Genomic DNA, 27,024 nt, shown 5'->3' with positions numbered 1-27,024 from the left:
AGGAGAAGCGCCCATTTGCTTCTCCACCCCCCCCCTCCTTCCTCTCTGTCTCTCTCTTCCCCTCCCGCAGCCAAGGCTCCATTGGAGCAAAGATGGCCCGGGCGCTGGGGATGGCTCCTTGGCCTCTGCCCCAGGCGCTAGAGTGGCTCTGGTCGCAACATGGCGACGCCCAGGATGGGCAGAGCATCGCCCCCTGGTGGGCAGAGCATCGCCCCTGATGGGCGTGCCGGGTGGATCCCGGTCGGGCGCATGCGGGAGTCTGTCTGACTGTCTCTCCCCGTTTCCAGCTTCAGAAAAATACAAAAAAAAAAAATAATACAAAAAGTATAACTTATGAAGGTAAAATGTTTCCCATGTTAATTTTAACACAGTACAGCCAATGTGTTTCTTTGTAATTACGTATTTCATTTTTATCTTAACTACTAATGAAACTTAAAGATAATTGTTAAAATATGTTCTGTTGAACTGTTAGAATTCTTTTCAAATGAAAAACAGTCATCCCATTACCCTAAGGAATGAAATAACTAATGTGTTATTATTAAGAAGATCTACATATGACCACACTGTCCATTAGCTAAATGTAATGCATCAAGGCAAATGGGCTGATCTGATGTTCTGAAATGATTGTTGTAGTAGTTTACATTATAATGATCCAAATTGTGGTAATTGGTATTTAAAGATCTTAGTGTTTATGCAAAAATCTGTGGTTGTTTTTTTCCCTCAAGGGTAGAGATGTAGAAACAGGGTTCATTGCTGAATCATGAGAATGGTTGATGGACAAGCATGAAAATATTCACATGTTGATGAGTGATGGAAAGAAAGAAGGGTGAATCTAAGCTTTAGTAATGACCTTCACTGGTTCTTGGCTACTACTATTCCCTGCATCATCTTCAATTTAGTTTTGAAACTGGTAATATTATATAGAAGCATATTTGTCCGCTGATAGACATTTTTTAATCTACCTGCATAGGTCAATGCAACTATTTCACAGGTATCTTGGAGTTTTGAGATTCATTGGTCTAGGTACAATATAAAAAAAAAGTAATATATTGCCTCTCAAGATTTTAGTATTCCATCTTCCCACTCATCAAAAATCAGAATTTTTTTTTAAAAGGTAAAAATGGAGGAAAGGAAACAAACATTTAAAGTTTATATAAAACAAGTTCAAAAACTGAGTAGGATTTACAGCCAATTCCAACTTATCATGTAGTTAACCTATTGTTAGGATGATTTTTTTTTCTTGCCTACATCAACACCTTAAAATATATTGAGATCAGTCATTGTCTTGACTCTTAGAGAATTTTTTTTAACAAAGTACATTTCATGTTAACAATGTCCAACTAGTAACTGGAGGGCCATCTGTCCAATACTCAGTGAACGTGTCATCATATATTAGAATTGACAGGGTTGATAATATGCAAATTTCGCTGCGGTGTCGTTGAAAACCATTTATGTATCTGCTAGAATCCCGTTTTTCAGTTCAAGGAAATGGAGTGCTCTGTGGAACAGGACTGTAATTTCTCTCTGCCTCCTCGGGCCTTGCATCTTTGAGATAGTCAGAGCTATTTGAAATCGCTTCCGGCCTCCGACCACAGCAGCCCTTCAGAAGAAATCGTCTATTCCCAGACTCCTCATTATTAAAATATTTAACTGGATTGCCGACAGTTTCTTTAGCAAAGGTCAGCATAATGAAAGCCTAGTTGGAAATTCCCCTAAACGAGGAGTGAAAGAGGACCCCTTAATAAACCACTTTCTTATCAACTGCTCTCAGGGTGACTTATTTGCATCCCAAAGACCGAAAGCCTTTTGTTGGCTTGGGGACAGTGAAAAGTCGGGCTCAGAGAAGAAATGGTTAAATTAGACAAGCTCCCCAATTATAGGATGATTCAAAGAACAATTTGTGTTTGTCTGGAAAGAAGGGATTTGCAAGGGTGAAATTTCTGGTAGCAGAGTGGGGAAGAAGTGGCAAGTGACATGGAAGTTTCAGAAATGCCCGTGGAACTTTGAGCTTCCCTGCTCTGCTCATGGTGCGATGCTTGTTAGAAAGCCCTCTGGCCTGGTGATGGCCAGTGTGGGATGCAGGTTATAGGTAGCAATGCACGTGAAGACCCAAAGAGGTTTCTACGTAATCACATGCCTCCTTCAGGATTTGCTCTTCTCAGGAACTGAGGCTGCCCACTAGATATATCTGCTGGGTCCCGATCCTGGCTACCTTTAGTCTCTTGTTCAGCCGCTGTTGGTTCCAACCCAGAACTTACCTACATGTGTCAGTGATACCTCTTTTGTCCTCTTTGGGAACAAGCGCTTGCTCTTTTGTCCTGTGCAGATTCTTAGCTCTAGTTTGTTAAATGAAGTAAGATAAGCTCTGGGCTCCTGTCTCCAGTCTCTTAGCATCCAAGCCCTTGCCTATCTATGCTTTTGCCTTTGTCTTCCTCGCCTCTTCTCCAGCCTGACTGTTCCACGTAAGCCTTATCTCATTAGGTCGGCGAAATAAAGCATGGAAGGGTTGACTTGAATGCCACATGGTATAAACTTAAATTAAGGAGATTGATTGATGAGGACAGCTTCATGAAAATGGATATAATTACCGAGTAGAATTGTTCCAGACCCCTAACTTGTTAAAATGAGTGCAGTATTGCAGAGACACAAAAATGAGATGTTGGGGGGGGGGGTGGCGGCGGCAAGGGGCTTCAGGCTTTTCATTCATCTTCTCTACTGACAGCATGTCCATGGGTGACAGGGTCATTCAAAGGAAGCACTTGCAACGGGAAGACAGCTTTCATAACGTTGTACTGAATAGAAAATAAACACATGTCAGTGCACTTTCTTTTTCCATTTTCTTTTTGGAGAGCGAACCTCAATACCTTGCTTTATTTCTTGCAAAACATAATTTATATACATTGTAAAATTATTTTGACTACTAATTATATGTTTTCAAGCTATCCAGGGTTTCTAAATACTGATTTTTAGCCAGGAAAAAAATTGTAAATTCCTGCTATTCTGTTTGTTTATTTCCCTTTGAATTAATTCTATCCAATTAGGTGACTGGACTTAATAGCACAGTAAAATAATTAGCAGGGAACAAAAAAATAAAGGGATAAACCAGTTCAATAGAAGTCTTTTGTCCTTTCTATAGGAAAATGGCCCACTATTTAATTGACCCCGAGGTTTTTTTCCCCCGTTGTGGACGCTGGCATTCATGACTTCCCTCTACCCAAACCTTAGCACCTTTTGAGTAATTGAAGGTGTTTGCAATGTGGCTGATTGCACGGGGAGGGGGGGAGGGATGTTTATAGCTTTGGCCTCCTCCTCACAGTACAGGGGTTCAAGAGAGATGCTTTCTGCATGATTAGGAAGAATCTGCCCAGGATATTTAAAATCCCCAAATCAATAAATTCCTTGGTAATTTCCATGAGTGTGTAGTGAGTGTAAGAATGCCTGGCAATCAACAAGCCTCAACTAGGAAGAAGGAAGCACAGCACAAACAGATAGGGACCTCTCTAATGCCCTGCGTATTCCAGAAAGAGAGGAAAAACACCTTCAGATTGTGGAGTAAAAGGACATGAGATTCTCTAATGCCATTTTCACAATGCATACACTTCTTAGAAGTCTAGCAAGACTTGCTCACTTGGATTTAGTTCAGTACACACTTATTGAAAATCCAGTCATGGACTAGGTGCTCGGGAAGGTACTAGTCTTATAAATATGAGCAAGAAACGGTGCCTACCCTGAAGAAGCTTACAGTGAGAAGACAGTTCAGAATTTGCAGCAAATAGGGATAGTCATAGTCTTCCAGGGGAGGTAAGAACGAGAAAGAGGCACTCAACAGGAACGGTTATTCTAGGCAGTTTTAATCGCCTCATTGCCCGATAGAGTATTCAGCCTGTCTAGTCAGGCTTCCAAGCGGCCAGTGGCCAAAGAAAGCTGCTGTGGCTTGGTGTCCAACCTTGTGGCCCGTAAACCATAATGTTCTCTCTTCACTGTGTGGGGTGAGCCCAGACAGCGGCCCGAGGTAAATACCCAGTGTGCTCCCAGGAAAGCCACCATCATCAACACAGTTTTTTTCGTTCTAGCAGCCAACACCAGTGCAGTGAGTTGAATGGTGACCTCACCCCCACACCTCGAAAATGGTATGTTCATGTCCTAATCTTCAGACCCTGTGATTAAATGCAAAAGATGTGATTGAGTGAAGGGCTTTAAAAGGAGTTGCTTATCCTGGATTATCTAGGTGGAGCCTAAATGCAATCGTGTATCTTCTTTGTAAGAGAGAGGCAGAGGTAACATTGAGAGAGAGGAGGAGGAAGCCATGTGGCCACAGAAGCAGAGACTGGAGTGATGTGGCCATAAGCCAAGGGCACCTAACACCACCGGAACTGGGAAGAACCAAGGAGCAGATTATTTCTTGAAATGTGGGAAGCAACATGGCCCTGCTGAAACTTTGATTTTGGGATATTTGACTTCCAGCACTGTGAGAGAATACATGTCTGTTGTTTCAGTTCACCCAGTTTGTAATTTGTCATAGCAACCCTGGGAAATTAACACACCAATACAAGGTCAGGGTCGTGACCTTGTATTGTGTTATTTTGTACCTCTAATGCAGTAAATACAACAGGCATGCCTACTTAATTTATGAATATAAATGAATGAATCAATGAATGAGTTGACCATAGTCACTGGAGTATGATTAATGGTGGGGTGAGGGGTCACCTACACCATGGTCTGGTTTCAAAATTTTGACTTCTTTAAATTTAAGTAATAATGCAAGATCCCAAATAATAAAGCAATGGGAGTTTGCACTCACCCTTATTTTCTGTCTGTTAAAGATAATTTTTTTTCCATCATATGCACTAAGTGAACAAGTATGAGAGCTTGAGTCGAGAAGGGATGCTTAGGAATGGGAAGACATATGGTGGGATTTTTAGTATCATAAATTTTATTCTTTATAGCCCAAAGTGTGAGGCTTCCCCAAACTCAGTCTTCATCTAAAAATATATAAGGAACAGATGTTTACCTAGAGTTTGCAATATGGCCAAATGTGATTCATTAGCACAAATCTCCATTCTTCATATTCACAGTAGATGTCTGAGGTCTGCCACTCTGTGTCACCCATGAAAATGCCTAGTTCTAATGGAAATTTCAATGAATTGTCTCATTGAAAAGAGTCCAAGGACAGAGCTCCATTCTCCATGCTATTGAGGGGGCAAACCTGCAGAATTAGTAGGAAATTGCTAGAGATGGAAGTACGTGTACGAGGACTTCATGTGGTTCCTGTTGCCAGGGCAACAACGCTCTTTGTTTCCATTCAAAGCTGCATCTTCAGTTGAAGCCTGGATCTCAGGTACACTAGAAGCAGTTACAATATTAGGAATAAAAGAAAGCAGCTGGGTTTTGAAAAACCATTAAAACAAAACAAACAAAAATACTCAAATTGTTAGTTCCAGGGCCCTCCTATTTTTTAAAAATTTCTTCCCAGAGACAACTTAAGAGTTCTTTTCCCTACAAATACATTTATAATACAAAGAATAGAAAATCCTTTTTGTAAAATTTATACACACAACTTTTTTCTTTCTACACTACTGAACAATATTATCAAAACATCATAACAATTTCAGGGAAGATTTTTGAACCCTTTCTGAAATTTTAAAATATTGTCCAGACATCTCAAAAAATGTGGGGTTTTGAAATTTAAGGGGAGATGAAATCCATAAAGACCAGTTGGCTGCCACTAAGGACAGCTAGTTGAATAGTGGAATGCCACCGTGCACCACAACTGAACAGGGTGATGGAGTCCTGAGTTCTAGTCCCACCTGGCCACCACTCCCGGTCAACTCCCTAAATGGGATTTCTTTTTTTTGTGACTGGTTTTCCTTTTCTTAAAATAATTTAGACCTAGATTATGTTCTCTGGGCTGTTGAAAGGTATACACACACACACACACTCACACAAAGGTGTTCCGTTAAATTTGAGAAATGCCAACTAAAATGTTCTGTTATATTTACAATGGACCAGATACTATTTTTTTGTATATATATTAACTAATTTAAATTCTCACAAGAGTATTCTTTGTTTTTTTTAAAAGATTTTATTTATTGAAGTTTTATTTTTTAGAATTTCTTAGGTCATGTTATTTAGAACTTTTTTATAATCCAGAACTTCCAAGTGAATTCAACTGTGAATCAATAAAAATAAGGAAGAGCAGTTTGCTCTTTCTATAAAAGCGTATTCTGTAGACAAATATAAATATATTTTGATTATTCCTTCTTTCCTGTTTACTACAGAATCATTTATCACCATTGTACTTGGTAACTGAGAATGACAAGTGGTAACTTAGGTTGAATGAATCTGGGGAGAGTATGGGATCAATTTTAACATAATTAATTTTTTTTTATTATGATTTCAGTGAGAGAGGAAAAGAGAGAGAAAGAGAGAGAGAGAGAGAGAGATTGGAACTTTAAGTGGCTCTTGAATGTGCCCTGACCAGGGATTGAACCAGCAACCCCTGCAATTTGAGATGATGCTCTAACCAGCTGAGCTATCTGACCAGGGCTAACATTTTTTTAAATTCCTTTTTTAGTAGAAAATGCCCATAGTCTCGAGATACTGGTCTTCTTAATCTCCAGGGCTGCTGCAGACCTATTAAATATCTTGCTGTCCATGTGAGTAAACTATTGTACTTATGTGTGTTAAGGTTATTGCCTCAGTCAAGTTTCTGTTGCTGATAAAAAAAGGATGCCTTAAGATTCAGACCATAAAAGGTATGCTGTAGACTGACATGACCTAGGTATATAAACATTTTTATACATTTAGAATGACTAGAAGACTGGATATATGTATTCCTAAACTGGTAATCTAAAAAACTATTGCTCTAAACCAGGGGTCGGGAAACTTTTTGACTGAGAGAGCCATGAATGCCACCTATTTAAAAATGTAATTCTGTGAGAGCCATACAACGACCCATGTACCTTATGCATTATCCAATAAAAACTTGGTGTTGTCCCAGAGGACAGCTGGGATTGGCTCCAGCCACCCGCAACCATGAACATGAGCGGTAGGAAATGAACGGATTGTAATACATGAGAATGTTTTATATTTTTAACGTTATTATTTTTTTTAAAGATTTGTCTGCGAGCCAGATGCAGCCATCAAAAGAGCCACATCTGGCTCATGAGCCATAGGTTCCTGACCCCTGATCTAAACTTTAAGCCAAACACATAGTTTTATAGTTGAATCTTTCTAGTACTCAGTGTCTCTTTCTGTCTTTCTGTGTCTTATTTAGACTGTAATCACCTCTATTTCTCCATTGTCACCATCATATAGAATTTCACGCACTCTCTATATCAGGCAAATACACTCAGTAATGTCTATGGGTCAAGTCCAGCCTCATAGAACAGTCTGTATAGCTACAAAAAGGCTTTGTGAAATTGCTGACTTACAGAAGACATGTAAGCTCAGACTCTGAAATACAATTTTGTCCATAGATAATGTCCACATGCATACAATTCGATTAGAATCTTGTTGAAATTAGAGCTGTTTCTGAAATGAGGCTGAGCTTTACTTATGTTCTTTCCATCTGATTGAGACAGACGTTTCTACAGTGTCAGGAAGAGAGACTGGGATCAGCCAAAATTTTTATTTTTGTTTTGTTTCTTCATGTTGGCCATTTTCCATTATGTCACATCAAATAAAAGATAAGTATCATTTTCATTTTGTGATGTGCTATAAACACAGAGATCTGTCCTCAGAGTACAGAGTCAACTCTGTGTGGGTAAGTGAGCAACTGGTTAAAGGTTTGCAGTGAGAATTCAACGGTGTGACCCATTTATTACTTGCTCAGAGCAGAAGCTATGGGAGTAATGTGGCATCAAATCATAACTCTCCCAATTAAATTGCAATAAGTTTAATAATGACATGCAGCTTCAAGTTTCTTATTTAATTTAGAACATTATAGGGCAATTTTCTTTCTATTCACAACAAAGAAGATTTGAGCAAGAGGTTTTTCATTCATTTTCTCCTTTTATGTGACTTTTCTTTAGGATGTATAGATCTTACTATATTTTATTAATTCTTTTTTTATTTTATTTTTATTAATTTTAATGCAGTGACATTGATAAATCAGGGTACATATGTTCCGAGAAAACATCTCCAGATTATTTTGACCTTGATTATGTTGCATACCCCTCACTCAAAGTCAAATCATCCTCCGTCACCTTCTATCTGGTTTTCTTTGTGCCCCTACCCTCCCCCACTCCCTCCCTCTCCTTCCTCGCCCCTTCCCCACCCCTCCACCCCACTCCCTGTTACCATCACATTCTTGTCCATGTCTCTGAGTCTCATTTTTATGTCCCATCTATGCATTGGTTCATATAGTTCTTAGTTTTTTTCTGATTTACTTATTTCACTCCGTATAATGTTATCAAGGTCCATCCATGTTATTGTAAATGATCCGATGTCATCATTTCTTATGGCTGAGTAGTCATAGTATATATGTACCAAAGCGTTTTAATCCACTCGTCCTCTGACAGACACTTGGGCTGTTTCCAGATCTTCACTATTGTGAACAATGCTGCAAATTGTGAACAATGGGGGTGCATTTCTCCTTCTGGAACCGTTCTATGGTGTCCTTGGGGTATATTCCTAAAAGTGGGATGGCTGGGTCAAAAGGCAGTTTGATTTTCAATTTTTTGAGGAATCTCCATACTGTTTTCCACAGTGGCTGCACCATTCTGCATTCCCACCAGCAATGCAGGAGGGTTCCCTTTTCTCCACATCCTCGCCAGCACTTATTCTGTGTTGTTTTGTTGATGAGCGCCATTCTAACCGGTGTGAGGTGATACCTCATTGTGGTTTTAATTTACATTTCTCTAATGATTAATGATGTTGAGCATTTTTTCATATGCCTATTGGCCATCTGTATATCCGCTTTGGAGAAGTGTCTATTCATTTCTTTTGCCCATTGTTTTGATTGGATTGTTTGTCTTCCTGGTGTTGAGATTTACAAGTTCTTTATAAATTTTGGTTATTAACCCCTTATCAGACATACTGTCAAATATGTTCTCCCATTGTGTAGTTTGTCTTTTTATTCTGTTCTTATTGTCTTTAGCTGTGCAAAAGCCTTTTAGTTTGATATAGTCCCATTTGTTTATCCTGTCTTTTATTTCCTTTGCCCGTGGAGATAAATCAGCAAATATATCGCTGTGAGAGATGTCAGAGAGCTTACTGCCTATGTTTTCTTCTAAGATGCTTATAGTTTCACGCCTTACATTTAAGTCTTTTATCCATTTTGAGTTTATTTTTGTGAATGGTGTAAGTTGGTGGTCTAGTTTCATTTTTTTGCAGGTTGCTGTCCAATTTTCCCAACACCATTTGTTGAAGAGGCTGTCTTTACTCCATTGTATTTCCTTACCTCCTTTGTCAAATATCAGTTGTCCATAGAGCTGTGGGTTTATTTTGGGGTTCTCTGTTCTGTTCCATTGATCTATGTGCCTGTTCTTATGCCAGTACCAGGCTGTTTTGAGTACAATGGCCTTGTAGTATAGCTTGATATCAGGAAGTGTGATACCTCCCCCTTTATTCTTCTTTTTTAAGATTGCTGAGGCTATTCGTGTTCTCTTTTGGTTCCATATAAATTTTTGGAATATGTGATCTATATCTTTAAAGTATGTTACTGGTATTTTAATTGGTATTGCATTGAATTTATAAATTACTTTGGGTAATATAGACATTTTAATGATGTTTATTCTTCCTAACCATGAGCATGGTATATGCTTCCACTTGTTTGTATCTTCCTTGATTTCTTTTATCAATGTTTTATAATTTTTCGAGTACAAGTCTTTAGTCTCCTTGGTTAAATGTACTCCTAGGTACTTTATTTTTTTGGTTGTAATAGTGAAGGGGATTTTTTCTTTAATTTCTCTTTCTGATTGTTCATTGTTGGTGTATAAAAATGCCTCTGATTTCTGAGTATTAATTTTATATCCTGCCACCTTGCTGAATTCATTTATCAGGTCCAGTAGTTTTTCTGTATATAATATCATATCATCTGCAAATAATGATAGCTTTACTTCTTCTTTTCCAACTTGAATGCCTTTTATTTCTTCTTCTTGTCTGATTGCTGTGGCTAGGACTTCCAGGACTATGTTGAATAAGAGTGGTGAAAGGGGGCACCCCTGCCTTGTTCCTGATCTTAATGGGATTGCTTTTAATTTTTGCCCATTGAGTATGATGTTGGCTGTGGGTTTGTCATAGGTGGCTTTTTATCATGTTGAGGTATGTTCCCTGTATTCCCACTTTGCTGAGCATTTTGATCATAAATGGGTGCTGGATTTTATCAAATGCTTTTTCTGCATCTATTGAAATTATCATGTGGTTTTTCTCCTTCCTCTCATTTATGTGATGAATAACATTGATAGATTTGTGAATATTGTACCAGCCTTGCCTCCCCAGAATAAATCCCACTTGATCATGGTGTATGATTTTTTATATTTTATTAATTCTTGAGAAGGAGATAGTTTCATTATGCTGTGATAGTGTCCTATAACACTGGTTGGTTTGAAAATGAAAATCTTGGACATGTTGGTATCAATGCCACATGCCATGAGGGTAACCTGGCCTAATCAAAATAGAGCACCCAAATTTGAAGTTCTCACTTATTGATCTGGGTAATTAAAGTTTATCAAACTGTGACTTAATTTCTGGTACAAGTAAGAAAAAAATAAACTTGAAAGCGTGTGACCATTGATTTAAGAAAAAGAACCTCTCTACTACAGGGAAACAGCCAAGTTTGGCAAATATTTCTTTAAAACTTTTCTTTATTGATTTAGGGGAAGAGGAAAGAGATGAGAAGCATCAACTCATAGTTGCATTACTTTAGTTGCTCAGTGATTACTTCTCATATGTGCCTTGACATTGGGGGTAGGGAGATGGCTCAAGCCGAGCCAGTGGCCCTTTCCTCCTGCCAGAAACATTGGGCTTCAAGCCAGAGACCTTTGAGCTTAAGCCAGTGTTCTTAGGATCATGTTGATGGTCTCATACTCAAGCCAACAACTTCACACTCAAGCTGGTGACCTCGGGATTTCCATCCGGGGACCTCAGTGTTCCAGGTCAACGCTCTAGCTACTGCAAGACCACAGGTCAGGTGGCCAATATTTCTTAAAAACTCAACAACACCAACAAGCATGAACTCACTAAATATTTCCTGTCTGAAGATAAGTAGGGAAGAGGATGGAGTTAGGGAAATAAGTTGAAGAGAACTTGCTACCAATGTACATGATGGACACACAAGATTTGATTGCCATTGTGAAAATGCTTTTAAGGCAATGTTTCTTGGTCCAAAATTATTAACTTTGTCCCATAGTATGGCTTTATAAAAGTTAAATTTGCCATTACTGATTTGTTGATGTTTTCACTTAGTTACTCAGTTAAGCTCATCATTGGTTTAATGCAGTCGACTTTTAAGGGAAACGTAATATTGGATTTCTAGTTCAGCGTTAATTGGCTATAACAAAGAGACTTGGACCTTGAAGTGATCAATTATGATCTTTCAATCTTTTACTTTTCTTTCATTGATTCACATTAGTATCATATGCAAGGCAGGCTTGTGTGATAGGATGAGACAGTGAATCAGAACGACCTACTTTTCTAAATTAAGAAAGCAATTAAAAAAAAAAAACCACTCACCACCTCTACTGAAAATTGGATTACGTGTTGAGCATGACCCTAGTGCAGTTTCTAACTGTACAGTAGTCAAAACCTTATACCCTAGCATAAATTGGTTTTTGTTTAATAAAGCTTGCATAAATTACCATGTCTGCAGCATGGTATCCCTTATCGTACACCTTTTTAAAAAATCTAAAACATTGCTCAAGAATTTTAAAGCAATAGTTTAAATCAAATAAGTTCTTGTGAAATATAAAGCTCCTTGAGCTATCCTTTTTTTAAAAAGAGGTAAACCAAAAAAGTGCTAGAAAAGCTATATAAACATATTGCCTTTGGTTTATGCCTAAATTAAAAGCAACCAAATAAATGAGTTCAACACTTGGTAAGAAAATTATGCTAGCATGGGAGTAGAATAATTCAAAAGGAAAGAGAAAATAAGAGTTTCAGCAAAAATGATCACTTGTGCCTAATGGTTGAGAGTGTGAAGTGTCTCTTTTGCTGACCTGTGTAATTAACAAAATAGCATGTTACATCTCAGTGGTTGTTGAGAGCCTTCAACTCTTCTCATTTTAACCATCTATCTTTTTTCTTCTTTGCCAAGTGAGAGGAGGGGAGATAGAAAGACAGACTCCAATATATGCCCTGGCAGTGAATCACCTGGCAACCCCTGTATGGGGCCAATGTTATCTCCATCCCATCTGGGGCCATGCTCCCAACCAAGCTATTTTTAGCACATGAGGCGAGATTCCACAGAGCCATCCTTAGCACCCTGCTGATGAGCTCGAACCAATAGAGCCATGGTTGTGTGAAGGGAAAGAGAGAGAAGGTGGAGAGGGAGGGATAGAGAAGTAGATGGTCACTTCTCCTGTGTGCCCTGACTGTGAATGGAACCTGGAACTTCCACATGCCAGGCTGACGCTCTAACACTGAGCCAACCAGCCATCTATCTTGATGAGAGAGAAACTCACTGTGATTCAGCAACAGTGTTAAAGAGGTTTGTGGTAATTCCTTTAAGCTTCTAATTCTGACATATTACCCCAGTTAAATTAATTCATTAATTTTTCCTGTGTAGGTGGTATGCATTAGTTTCTTTGCTTTTTATGTTATTAGTCTTTCAGTCTGCAAATTTAAATCTCTTAGCAGGTCATGATTTTTTCTTTTCTTATGTCTCAAACAGAGGCGGATTAAGGTCGGTTGAGGCCCCAGTCATAGAAGAAATTATTGGGCCCCTTAAAAAAAGAGAGAGACAGGGAAAGTAAAAATACATGTTAACCATATTTTTAAATAAATAAAAAACAGTATGTACTATTAATGTTAAAATTGCACATATGAAACCAAACTTGGTGTCATTAGAAAGAAGTGTAAAGTTGGAGTTTTGCGGGGCCCTTCAGAAGTTGGGGCCCAGGGCGCATGCCCGGTGTGGCTACAGTTAAATCGCCTCTGTGTGTGTGTGTGTGTGTGTGTGTGTGTGTGTGTATTTTGTTGTTGTTTTTTTATATAAGAAGGACCTCTATTGACATTTTGAAGACTATTTTGAGGGAAAAAATGGCTAAAGAAGAAAAAAAATGAAATTTTCTTTAAAAAATGAATAAAAGTATATATTTTTTGATTTGTAAAATTTGATGCTAGAACTACTTATTCTTTTCTTTGTAAATACCTTGTATATCTTTTTTTCCTGGAAACTATTAGAATTTCTTTTTTTTATTCTTGGAATTCATGAATTTTGCCCTGATATATGTTCAGGTGAGTTTCTTCCCCCTCATCACACCTGCCTGAAATTTGATGTAGCCTTTAAAACTATAGATTTATATCCTCTTTATTTTGGAGAAATTTTATATTTGTTTATTAATATATTTTGCCCATATATTCCTTTTTCTTCTCCAACCCTTAAAAACTTTTTTCGTCATTTCGGGTTTCTTCAAATGCATCCAAGGATCTGACTCTTTCCTGATCGTTTTCATTGCTGTGTATTTATGTGAACTTTCCTGAGATGTCTATTTTTTATTGTTTCTGAGACCTTCAAGGTTGAGTAGTGAACATTCTCTCTTTTGTATCATCTACTCTACTTTGATAGATATAGAACATTATGTTTCTGGAAACCTATTTTATTCTCCGATTGAGTCTCCATAGTGGTCTTATACTTCCTTTTTTCTTTTCCTTTCCTTTCTTTCTTTTTTTTTTAACATGTGTGATTCAGTTACTCTCTGTTTTCTCCAAGAGTTCTATATATTTCTATACATTAATTCTGTTTGAATTTATTTTTTCTTTAATATTTTAAAAAAATTATTGATTTTAGAGAAAAAGAAAATAAAAGAGAGAGAGAGACATCAGTTTTCCCCCCCACTTATTTATGCATTTATTAGTTGATTCTTGTATGTGCCCTGACCAGGTATTGAGCCTGTAACGTTGGCATATTGGGACAGTGCTCTAACCAAGTGAGCTATGTGGCGAATGCTTGAATTTATTTTTTTCTCATAGCTAGACTCATTCATAAATGTTGGCTCACTGGGGTCAATTTATCAGAAAACTTTGCCCATCCTGCAATTAATGAAAGATATAAAATTCTCTGTCTTCTTGTTTCGATAATGTGGTAATGGTCAGAATGCAGAGTGAGATTCCTCCCCCTGCTGTTCCTACCTTGTCTTTGATTAAATTCCTGTTGCTCATCTTTCCTCCTCTTCTGTTAGAATGATGCATCACTGTCTTTTGCCTCTGACTTTGCACCACCTCCTAAATATTTAATACTATAGAGAGTTTTTTTAAAATTCAAAAAAGATCTCTCAAATATAAAAAGAAAAGAAGAGAAGTGGCTTGTAGTGGCAGCATTCCAGAATATAAATCATAATCCACTGCACTGAGATAGTGCTGTAAACAGTGGGGCCAGAAGGTCATAGATGGTGGGACCAGTGCTAATACAATTTTGTCTCCGTCGTGAGCTGTTGGTGAGCCAACATGGCCGTCCCAGATCCTGCCTCCTGGGAAGATGACTCTCTATGCTGCTTCCACTGTTTTTACCCATCAGGACGTTTGGTCATTTATGTCTTAGAGCAGTACTATCCAACTGATAGGAACATTTTTTTTTTTTTTTGGCACTATCTGATGTGTTCATCACTAGCCACATGTACATTGAAATGTGGCTAACGTGACCGAGGAATGACATCTTTAATATTTTACATTTTAATAAATTTTAATTCATTAGCCTTAGTGGTTAGTCAATGCCGTATTAGTAGTACGGCTGGAGAGCATGTTCTGTGGATTCATCAGTCCCGTTTCTGTGATGAGAATAGAAGAGTCTGAGGGTCACCTTGTGCTGGGGGAGACCAAGCAGACGGATCCCTCGGCCTGGTGGAGGCTTCCTGGCAATCAGCTCTCTCCCAGCCAGCTGAGAAGCGAGATGATTTCCGTGTATGAACTCCATTCGCTTGTCAGATGACAAACGACAAAATGTTGCTTAGCCATCATCTTTTTATCTTGACTCTATTTATCCTACTCTAGGAAACAGTAACAGCTCAGAGGAACAAGTCTTTGTCTTCGGTCTTGACTCAAGAGCTTTTCTCCTTGCCCAAGCCTGTTTCCGCCTTGACTGGGATTCTGACACAGAGAGAATCTTCTCTCTGCCCCTAGGCTGCGTCCCGTCCTATCAGTTGACAGTGAGGCTTTATTACCTCTGCCCGGCAGGGTATACCTGGTAAATGTCTGCTGAGATCAGGCTGTGACAATTCCTCCGGCCCTCTTGGAATCGACACTTCTGAGTAGCACATTCGTATAGAATGTAGAGGAGAATTTGACTCAGGCAATTTCATAGGCACATGGCTCTCTGATGTTAGTTGGACTGGGATCATTGGCTGTCATCTGAAAAGCAAGCAAAACGCTTTTCCTTCCCTTCTCTGTCCACACTCAGTGCTAGCTTGTCTTCCCCATTCTGAAGGACATAAGAAGGAACCAGCAGACTCTTAACACCTGACATTATTCTACCAGATCTGCTACAACTTGAGCCATAATGAACCCAATATCTGAGTCCTTGAAATAATAGATGTTGGTCTTCATAATGATTTTTCTGTTACATATCATAGATGCCCCTATGGATGGATATATCATTTGCTGTAATACTCCTTTTTGTCAATAGCCATGTTTATATCAGCCGGGACGTTTGTTGTTGAAATGAAGACAAGACTACCCTTGACTTAGGGAGATGCTGAGATCTATTGTTTCATATGAACGAAGTGCATGAAGAAGTCAGTCCATCTTTTTTCTCATCTGTTTCTCCCTCTGTGTCAGCTTCATTCTCTTCTCTCGGTTTTCTCCATGAGCCCATCCGTTTCCAGGCTCACGTTTTCCAACTCTGTTGCTACCGAAAAAAATACTTAAAACATTTTAAAGTCTAAGTTGAAAATTCCTGTGAAAATACTCTGCTTTAATCATATCCTATCAACACCATTTTCTTTCTCTTTCTTAATATCACCAACCCCTCTGCATCCTCAGAAAGGGTTGCAACTCTTACTAAAACTTTACTTGGGCCTGACCAAGTGGTGGCACAGTGGATAGAGTGTTGGACTGGGGTACAGAGGACCCCGGTTTGAAACCCCAAGTTTGCCAGCTTGAGTGTGGGCTCACCAGCTTGAGCATGGGGTCGCTGGCTTGAGCTCAAAGGTTGCTGTCTTAAGCAAGGGGTCACTCACTCTACTATAGCCCTCTGGTCAAGGCACATATGAGAAAGCAGTCAATGAACAACTAGGTGCTGCAAGGAAGAATTGATACTTCTCATTTCTCCTTCCTGTCTGTCTGTCCCTATCTGTCCCTCTCTGTATCTCTCTGTTTCTGTCACAAAACAAACAAACAAACAAACAAAAAACAACTTTACTTGAACAGTCATCCCGCAGATTTTTTCAAGACTTGCATCATGCCTCTTGGTCTCTAGTGAAATGTTATCTCTCCAGGGATTTCATCTAAGTACCTATCTAAAATGGAATCCAATTTACAATTCATTCCCTTGCTCTAGAATTGTCCAGTCTGTGTGCCACGAACTGTGACAGTTCCTCGGTAAGTACTGAATCCCCTTACATCTTGGGATGGGCAGACTATCCTACTGTCTCTAAGCCATCACCAGTTCCCTCTGACTAGAAACAGCCTTAGCTCACTTAGCTCAATGTGCTGATAAATATTAAGTGTTATTTACTATCATTACATGAGTGAGTTTGGGAAGCACACTAGTTTAGCTTGCCTTATTTCTTTTTTATGGAATTCATTAGTATAAATTCTTCCACCAAATAAATTATATCAATCAGCCAAATGAAATTACTTTATGTACTTATGTAGTTATCTGTTGTTTGTTTTCTTCAGTACCATTTATATTCTAAAATGGCAGGGACTTTGTCTCTTTTATATATCTCCATAAATCAAATGAGAATTTATTTTTAGTTTTACTTGGTTTTATTGCAGTACAATTTACACACAGTAAACTTCACCCTTTTTTGTATATAGTTCTGAATTTTGATAAATACATAAAGTTATGTGACAAACATCACAATCAACCAATTTGAGGCTCTCCTCATATCCTCTCTCTTCTTCAAACCTCTGACAACCAATCATTTCCTTTGTGGTTCTAGAGTTAGCCCTTTTGTAAAATGTTACATAAATAGAACCATATTAGATATGAGATTTGCAAGTATTTTCTTTCCACTCTGTGGTTTGTCTTTTTATTCTCTTAAATAATGTCTTTGGAAGGGTAAAAAAAAGGGAAGGGTAAATTCTAATTTATAGTTGATGTTATGAGTTGTCTTTTTAGTGTTGTATCTAAAGACTCTAACCCAATGTTACAGAAATTGTCTCCTAAATGTTCATCTAGATACAGGGGTAGTCAACCTTTTTATACCTACTGCCCATTTTTATATCTCTGTTAGTAGTAAAATTTTCTAACCTCCCACCAGTTCCACAGTAATGGTGATTTATAAAGTAGGGAAGTAGCCTGACCTATGGTGGCGCAGTGGATAAAGCATCAACCTGGAAATGCTGAGATTGCTGGTTCAAAACCCTGGGCTTGCCTGGTCAAGGCACATATAGGAGTTGATGCTTCCTGCTCCTCCCCTCTTCTCTCTCTCTCTCTCTCTCTCTCTCTCTGTCCTCTCTATAATGAATAAATAAAATCTTAAAAAAAAATAAAGTAGGGAAGTAACTTTACTTTATAAAATTTATAAAGCAGAGTTACAGCAAGTTAAAGCATATAATAATAATTACTTACCAAGTCATTTATGTCGGATTTTTGCTAAGTTTGGAAGAATAAATCTTTATAAAACAACTTACTCTAGATAAATCTATCTTTTTATTTATACTTTGGTTGCTTCGCTACTGCCCACCATGAAAGCTGGAACGCCCCCTAGTGGGCATAGGGACCGGGTTGACTACCACTGATCTAGAAGTTTAGTACGTTTGTTCAATTTATCTTTTTCTTTTTGAGTGAGCTTTGGCAGTTTGTATCTTTCAAAGAATTTATTTGTTTTATCTGTATTGTTGGATTTTTTGACAAGAAGATGTTTTTATATCCCTGTCTTGCAAGATCTGTATCTATCAGGGTATTCCATCTTTCTTATCTGATGTTGGTAATGTTTGTCTGCTTTGGCTTCTTCTGATTAGACTGGTTATATATTTTTAAAAGTTTTTTATTGATTTTTTTAAAGGAACAACTTTTGATTTTTACCAACTTTCTCTATTTTCTGCAAATGTAATTTTTGTTCCTGTGCATAAATGTATCTTTCCTTTACTGGCTACCTTTCACCAAGCTGTGATTGAGCAGCGTGGAGTTTGGTTCAGTTTAGTCAGGAGCTGAGCAAGGGTTGGGTTTTATTGTTGCTGTGGTTATCTGCAGTGTGCCATCCACATCAAAGTCCTCTGGCCTTCCCTTGTGCTGACAGTGTGAAATGGTGTGCTGGAAGACTTTTCTCAGTGATCTTGCTCCACACTCAAGTTTTAAGGCTTTTCTGTGCCTCTGAGCGTATCTCTCTCCACCTCCTCACACTCACAGCATCACAGTTTCTTACTAGTTACTTGTATTTGATAGCCTGATGGTGGTGGTGGTTGTCGTGGAAGGGACAGGGGAGTGAAGGTGGCCGAGCTTTATCTTCAGCAGCTCCTGTTCCCCTGGTTCTCAGTGATCCTTCTTCTCCTAGTGGGGAGTGACTCTTACGGTCTGTGCGCAAGGTGATTAACTGATCCTCCCTCAAGAGGGAAAGGATGGTGACCTCTCTCGCTCTCTCTTGCTGGCTCTCTCTCTTGCTCTCTAGCTTTTCTTAGCTACAGTATCTCTGTGCCTTGGGAGTAACTGATGATTCTGCCTTTCCCCGTCCATTCAAGGTTTTGGGGTGGAAATTCACGCGGGATTAAAGGTTCATGGCTTTTCTGTGGTGTTGCTCTCTCTTCTCTTCCGGGCCTGAATCATAGCTGTTATTCAGAGAGGAGGGGGTCTCCGGCCTTCTGCCTTGTGCCTGGTCTTTGTCATGAACGCTCTATGAAGGTCCACAGAGGACAGTCTGCTAGTGGGTGTGGCTTTCCCTTCTATCTGAGTCCCCCAGGCTGTCAATCCTTCCGTAGCGGCCCACACTAATCATTTCTTTAGCCATGAAAGACTAATCATTTTAGCTGAACTGTTCTCGCCAGTGGTGTGCCAGCCGCATCGGCCTCCCGTGCTCTTCTGGAGCTGAGCCAGGCCTCCATCCTGTTCTCGGAGGGGCTTACACTTCCTTCACTTTCAGGACACGTGTTTGGCCTGCAACCGCAACTCTTAGAGAGATTCAAGGAAAGTTCTAGTTTTATTGATGATCTTGCTTTTTGAAATTTCTTGGGAGGGGAAATTTCTTTTTTCAGGGTTCCTGTGTGACATTTTTCAATGAGAATATTCCTTGAACAAATGAAGGAAGTTTCACCTAGCTGTTATCATTGTTATTATTATTATTATTATTATGTATTTATTTATTTATTTTTGTCCAAACACCAACAGCTTATTCCCCTTTCCTCTGTGTGGGATGCGGCTGATATTATTTATCTGTACTAGCTCCTTACGACTAGGGTTAAAAGAGCACTTTAAAAACCTATAAAGCAGGGCTTTCTACATTCTGTGGTAAAAAAAAGAAGTACTATTAGACTAGCCCTCCTGTATTAGTTTTGTATTGCTTCTGTAATAAATTACCAAGAACTTGGTGACTCACAACAACACAAATTATTATCTTTTAGTCCTGGAGATCTAAATTCGGTCAGCAAGACTGCATTTCTTTAGAAGATTCTAGAGAATAATGAGCCTCCTTAACTTTTTCAGCTTCTAGAGGCAGGCCCACAGTCCTTGGCTCATGGCCCTGTACCAGTCCAGCCTCTGTGTCCCTTGTCACCTCTCTGTGTCTCTGATTCTCTCTCATTAAGGTCCTGAGATGACACTGGGCCCACCCAGATAATCCAGAATCACCTCCTCATCTCAAATCCTTAATTTATTCACTTCTGCAAGGTCCCTTCTGCCATGGAAGGTAACATAGTCAAAGGTCCCAAGGATTAGGACACAGATGTCTTTGTGAAGCTATTATTCAGCCGAGCACATCATCATTCAACATGCAAAGCTACACATCTATGTAAAGGATATGATACTACTCTATGTAGACATTAGGCGAGAGGTAAAATGAGACCAGGACCTCTGAGAGAAGGAAGTGATAGAAGGTGACCCTGCTGTTGACCTAGGTTTCTGCCTCGATATCCTTTCTGGACAGTGTCACAGGACTGAGAACCCAAGTAGAACTGAACTGAGCAAAGAACAGAATTTAGGGAGGTGGGAGCCTCTCGCTTCTTTGTGTTTCTTATCCATCTTCTTTCTTTCATCTGTTTCCTTTTCTTTTTCTGTTCATGTTCCTTTTTCCTAATTGTGTGTGTTTCTATTGTAATCTGTTTCCAGTTTCCTAACATTCTTATTATAGGCTTTATATTGAACCGAAGTGTAAAAGATTGTCTTGCATGTTTTAAATGTTCAAAGTGAGCACAACGACTCTTTATAAGTTTAAAAATCAATCTAAATGGACCCTGGCCGGTTGGCTCAGTGGTAGAGCATCGGCCTGGTGTGCGGGGAACCCGGGTTCAATTCCCAGCCAGGGCACATAGGAGAAGCACCCATTTGCTTCTCCCCCCCTCCCCCCTCCTTCCTCTCTGTCTCTCTCTTCCCCTCCCGCAGCCAAGGCTCCATTGGAGCAAAGATGGCCCGGGCGCTGGGGATGGCTCCTTGGCCTCTGCCCCAGGCGCTAGAGTGGCTCTGGTCGCGGCAGAGTGACCCCTGGGAGGGGCAGAGCATCGCCCCCTGGTGGGCAGAGCATCGCCCCTGGTGGGCGTGCTGGGTGGATCCCGGTGGGGCACATGTGGGAGTCTGTCTGACTGTCTCTCCCCATTTCCAGCTTCAGAAAAATACAAAAAAAAAAAAAAAATCAATCTAAATGAATCTACTTTTCACTGTATTGTAGCCATCAATTAATCTTTCTCTTCTTGGGTCTATGGTCCTTACCAGGAGGAAAAAAGAGCTCTACCTGGTTAAAAAAGGCTTCACATATATGTGTGAGACCAATTTGATGTCAACCAGTAGTTCATTTTTTTGTCAGATTTAATGGAATAAATTTTATCAGTTCAGGTGGTGTTTGATGTGCTGTATGTGAAATCACATATAAATAACGACTAAGATTACTATCAAATGTAAACTTAAAGCATATAAAATCCATGAGCTAAACTTATTCTGCCAGCAGTGAAAATATAAAAACAATTATTTTGAGATTTGCCTGAGTACTTAAATTATACGGCTTCTTTGTAATGTACCTGTAATGGTTTTGACTTCTGCAGCACTATTTCTGGGTTCCCATAAAAAAGGAGTGGCTTTGAGTTATCCTCCCCTTCTTAAATTTTTCTACCTGAGCAAGAAGAAGTGCCAGTTGAAATTATTCACGGGCCTGATAGCAGTCATTTGCTTTTTACTCATGGAGATTTCATCGACATACTCAATTTCCCATTAATTTTTCTCTCCCCCCCCTATAAAAATAGTTATCATTCCCTTAATATTTACAGTATTGCTTAAGAATGCAGGCTCTGGAGCCAGATTGCCTGGGTTTTTATCACAATTCCACGCCACATCTTCCTAGCTTCGTAATTGTGGGCAACTTATTTCAAATCATTCTGCTTCAATTTCCCCATCTGTTTCACAAAACATAAACGTTTGTGAAGTGTCTGTAAGGATTAAATAGCTAGTCCTGTCAAGGGTTTAGAAAGGTTCGGTGACGCCATTATCACTGCTGTAACTACAACTGATACCACTGTGACCCCCACAGCACTTCTTTGCATCATGGTTCCCAACCATCACTGCACTGCCTGCAAGTATTGTTCATTTCCACTTAAAGGGGATGCACCTCAGGATCAAATATGTTCAATAGTTTTATTTAACGGTCAGTTGGTTGTCGAGTTGAGATTGAAATACATCCCTATCCACTCTTTCTTCCAAGACTTGCTGCCTCCTCAACATTAATGAAAGGATGGATGCCTTTGAATGGTTAAGTAGCTCCTTCGTTTCCAGGGAGTTGAAAGAAAGATTTGTGCAGGGGCTCCTAGTGTGCAAAAGGCAATAGGTTTGGTTTCTAACCCAGGAGAACCATCTGAGGGCCGTTTCTTCTCCCAAGCTTGGACGCTCTTGCAGAGCTTTGTAACTGCAGGTGGTCAGAGTTCATTCACAGCAGCTGCCCGACAACCCAGTGAGAGAGTCCGGCGCCATATGCCAGGATGAGGATACAAACACAGCCTCTTTGGTTGCCTGTGTTCATATTCATCTGTTGTAAGTGGCATTTTGCCAAATCATAATGAAGGTACCAACCAAAGAGAAATTTATAAAAATAAGCTTCCCCCCCTCCTTCAGAATGTGACCACCTGCCTGGGGCTGGGGAGACCCTGCTTTGAAGGGTCCCCCTTACAAAGTCACACTGAACTCTTTATTTCACTGAAGGGTCTGATGGATGGAATATTTCTGGAGTTCCATGTAGTTTCCATGTTCATATGTTTCAAAATATTTGCCTTAAAAGTAGAAAAGGCAAGAAATCAAGACATTTCAAGACTACTACATTTTAAGCTATTTGTGTATATTGTCTTATTCAATTTTCACAACGATTTTAAGTGTCGGGAATGAAAATCTTCTTTCAGAGACCAGGAATCTCGGTTCAGAGAGGTTCATCATTGTGAGCAGGGTCATCACACAGCTGAATGAGCGACAGCACGGGGATGCAGGTGCTAGCGTGGCGACGTTTCGTATGCACTGGTCTGCTCAGCCACGCTGTCCCCCCACAGCCTTGCCCACAATGAACCATTATCTGTATATAAGATTTCCAAAGCCTTGTTTCTTACTGTTTTCATCTGGAGCTTTCCACACCAATTCAATTTTTCTATACAAGTTGCTAATATTTAATTTTATTATTATTTTTTTTTTTTGCATTTTTCCGAAGCCGGAAACGGGGAAGCAGTCAGACAGACTCCCGCATGTGCCCAACCGGGCGGGATCCACCCGGCTCGCCCACCAGGGGGCGATGCTCTGCCCCTCTGGGGCATCGCTCTGTTGCATCCAGAGCCATTCTAGCGTCTGAGGCAGAGGCCACAGAACCATCCCCAGCGCCCGGGCCATCTTTGCCCCAATGAAGCCTCAGCTGCAGGAGGGGAAGAGAGAGACAGAGAGGAAGGAGAGGGGGAGGGGTGGAGAAGTAGATGGGCACTTCTCCTGTGTGCCCTGGCCGGGAATCGAACCCAGGACTCCTGCACGCCAGGCCAACACTCCACCACTGAGCCAACCGGCCAGGGCTAATATTTATAGCAATTTTAGAAGATAAGTTTACAGAAGAAAAGTTGGGCCCAACTGGAATAACATGGTTAATATACATAGCAATGAAAGCTCTAGCTTCCTAAATATCATAAGACATCCTCTGAAGTTTATGGATTTTCCCCACAGCATTAAATCCTAAGACTCTGTGTTTTTGTGTAAACATATGGGAACATAAGCTGGAATGGGTATGTGTGTGCGTGTGTGTGCACACACACATAAGGTAGAGATTTTTAAAATAAGAATTAAAGGCAAAATACATCCGTATGATCCAATATTCTAAATGGGTTCAGAACCCAGCGCAATAGTGGAGACTGGCCTTAGACATTCTTTGTCTGTCTTGAAAAATTGGTAGATGATGAGAAAACTGTAGGACTGTCACTATTCAATATGTCTAATGTCTAATGCCAGTGGATTTTAAAATTTAAATGAACTAAAATTAAATGCAATTTTCAAATTTATCATCTTAGCTTCATTAGCCATATTTCATGTGCTTATTAGCCATATACTGAAGTGTTAAGATATATAATATTTCCCACATTCCAAAAAGTTTTATTAGGGAGTGCTGCTATAGGTTACCGGGTTGTTTAGACTTTATGAAGTGAGTACATTAGTCTTGGTGGTTGTTGGGGAGTAATATTGAAACGATGAAGCATTCTTGGACAGTACAAAAGTAAAAATGCCACTTAGCAGTCATTCTCCCTTAGTAATTCACAGGGGAAACTCTGTTCCATCCTTACGGTTCCAAGTTAAAAAGAAAAAAGACTAACGGGATATTAAAGACTGCTTTACTCATCCCCTGTTAGCTAAATAATATCGTATAATAAAAATGATTAAACCATGTATAGACAACATTGATGCCTGTATCTGTTTCCTAAAGATAAATGTTTATTAATCTTCTCTTTTAAATGAGACCAAGAAATGTATGAAATCCAATGCTATCTTCGTTTGAGATACTGTCACAAATTACAATAGTTAGGTGACTTAAACAGTGATCCTTCATTTCTCACAGTTCTGGAGGCTGAGACGTCTAAGATCAGGGCGCCAGGGGCCGCAATGTCTGCGGAGGGCCCACATCTTGGTTTGTAGATGGCCATTTATTTTTTTGTATTCTCACAGGGCGGAGAATAGAAGGAGAAAGCATATTCTGCTGTGTCTCTTTAGAGAAGGACACGAATTTCATAGTGAGAGTTTCACCCTCATGATCTAATGACCCCCCAAAGACCCAGCTCTGAATTATATTACACTGGGAGTTAGGATTTTAACATACAAATTTTGGGGGAAGCACAAACTAGAGTAAATGGGCTACCACACAAAAACCCTCTGGGGATGTCGGGCATACTTTGGGGCTTATTTCAGATGACTTCCCACTTACTTACTCTGCAACTCTTCCCCTAAGCTTTCCTAATATCTGGGTCCCACACATGAATTCCTATAATCTGCCCCAGTCCTTTGCATTGACAAGGGAATGTGTGTTTTACCAGTTAAACTTTGGCAATTTTAATACTACTTGGTTTCGAATGGAGACTTTAAAATCAAGAGGAAGAGGTGTACTCCCTTAAGGGCGCCAGACCCATGATGTGATGTACCCCAGGACTGTTCACCCCTCCTCTAGTCTTCACTTTGACATGGGAGATGAACAGGACATATAATTCTATCTCTGCGAGGAGAATAAAAGGAATTTACTTCTGGGGAAAAAATTCAATGTCATCAATAAAAGCAGATGCACAACAGTTGATGAGCAGGACTGCAGTGACGTTGAGTGAAAGGATATGATGTCAGCAGGGCCATAAAGTGGAGCTAAACATTTCCCTGAAGTCCTTTGCCTGTGGTTCACCCAAGGCAATTGTTTTTCCTTCACCTGTCTGGCTATGCCAATTCCAAGTTAGCCACCAAGCCTCGTTAGACATCAAGCGAAGGAGGGAGATGCTAAGGGCATTCCATCTGACTAGGAATGATGCATTAGCCTCTTGACGGTGCAAAACCAAGCAGGAAAGGGCGTCTGACGTGCAGTGAATTTCACGTTGATATTTCTAAGGATGATTTCTCTCAACTTTATTTCAGAGATTGGTTGAGTGCTTGAAATATACATTTCTTGGGGGGTAATACATCTAATAAAGAAGCTGGCATTCAAAATAGCCTTGATCCAGGAGTGAGGGCAATGAGGGTTTCAAATGAAATGACTTCTTTATGTGTAACCATTAGGTAAAGTTTCCCACATCTCGATAACTGTCATTGAAAAGCTCAAGAGGACATGTGGTCCCTCTGGCTGAACCCCACCGTTCAGTACACCTGACTCTTTCCCACACGCTGCACATTCTCCAGGGCACCTGTGCTTAAAGGGCTTTGGTCTGTGCACCAGCAGAGCCCTGAAAGACTGTTTGAATGATTAACAACAAAAACAAACAACCAAGTCTTGAACATGATATTGCAAATTAAAAATTAAATATTTCTAGAAATATTATCTTCTGGGAATATATAATAAAAGAATCAAGGAGAGCTAGGTCTTCTGGGCAAAGCCCCCTGTTGGTATTTACTTATGTGACTATGATTTATTTTAACACAGGAAACCGTCATCGCTAAACATAACCAACATAGTAAAAAAATTAAATAATTTAACGGACTGATTGACAAAAAGGACTGCTCAGATGAGATTTGATTTGATATGCAGCGGCTTTGAATATAAGCTCTTTTTAAACAGATCTTTAGTGTGCATTCAGAACCCAGCAACGTGAGAAAAGTCAGAGACAGGGAGGAGCTTGACATTCTGCACATTTTGCAAACCTTTCGCTCCTGTAAATGGAAGCGATGTGTTCCCCTTGCCTTGGGCCTAGTCTAATTGTGGCAGCAGCGATGAGCAACCGTTGAAACAGTATCTATCTAGGAAAGCAGTGTTGGAGAGCCACACAATTAGCTCACTCACGGGCTGGGAAGCTCCAGTGACAATTAGTGGCAAGGGGTGATATACTCTTTCTGCAGGGGTGATATACTCTTTCTGCAGAGTGCTCTGACCCCGTTAATCTCGGCCTGACCCAGAGTCACTGCAGAAAGTGACACTAGATGTCAGTCGCTACAGCCAGACGCGTAACGGCACACCGTCGACAGCTTTCAGAGGCTCCGATGAGCCATCCTGCTACTGAGTTTAAGCAGCCCCACAAACACAAGCTAAGAAGCTATTCATTCAGAGCCTCGGCTGCAGGTCTTAGACTCATTTATTGTTTGTTTTTTTTAAAAAATTACTTCGCTTGTATTTATTAAACTGTCATCCCTAAAATAACAAAGGTCAAGGGAGAGAAGGAGAGGTGAGTGACTGGTGTGTCCTACGGCCTCTGCCCTGCACACTAGGGACCTCTCCGACTGGGTTGGGCAAGGCGGGGTTTCCACCAGGGTGGTCCTATTGGTGTGGGTGGCGTCTGGCATTCTACCCGCGATGTCCTTGAACTTCCCTTTTTACCTTGTCATGCAGACTCCCTTGTATTTCCAGATCTGTCCTGTCTTGTGATACTTTT

This window comes from Saccopteryx leptura, chromosome 2 (assembly GCF_036850995.1).
Source record: "Saccopteryx leptura isolate mSacLep1 chromosome 2, mSacLep1_pri_phased_curated, whole genome shotgun sequence".
NCBI lineage: Eukaryota > Metazoa > Chordata > Mammalia > Chiroptera > Emballonuridae > Saccopteryx > Saccopteryx leptura.
The sequence above is the reverse complement of the archived record's forward strand: the minus strand, read 5'-3'. Positions refer to the sequence as shown.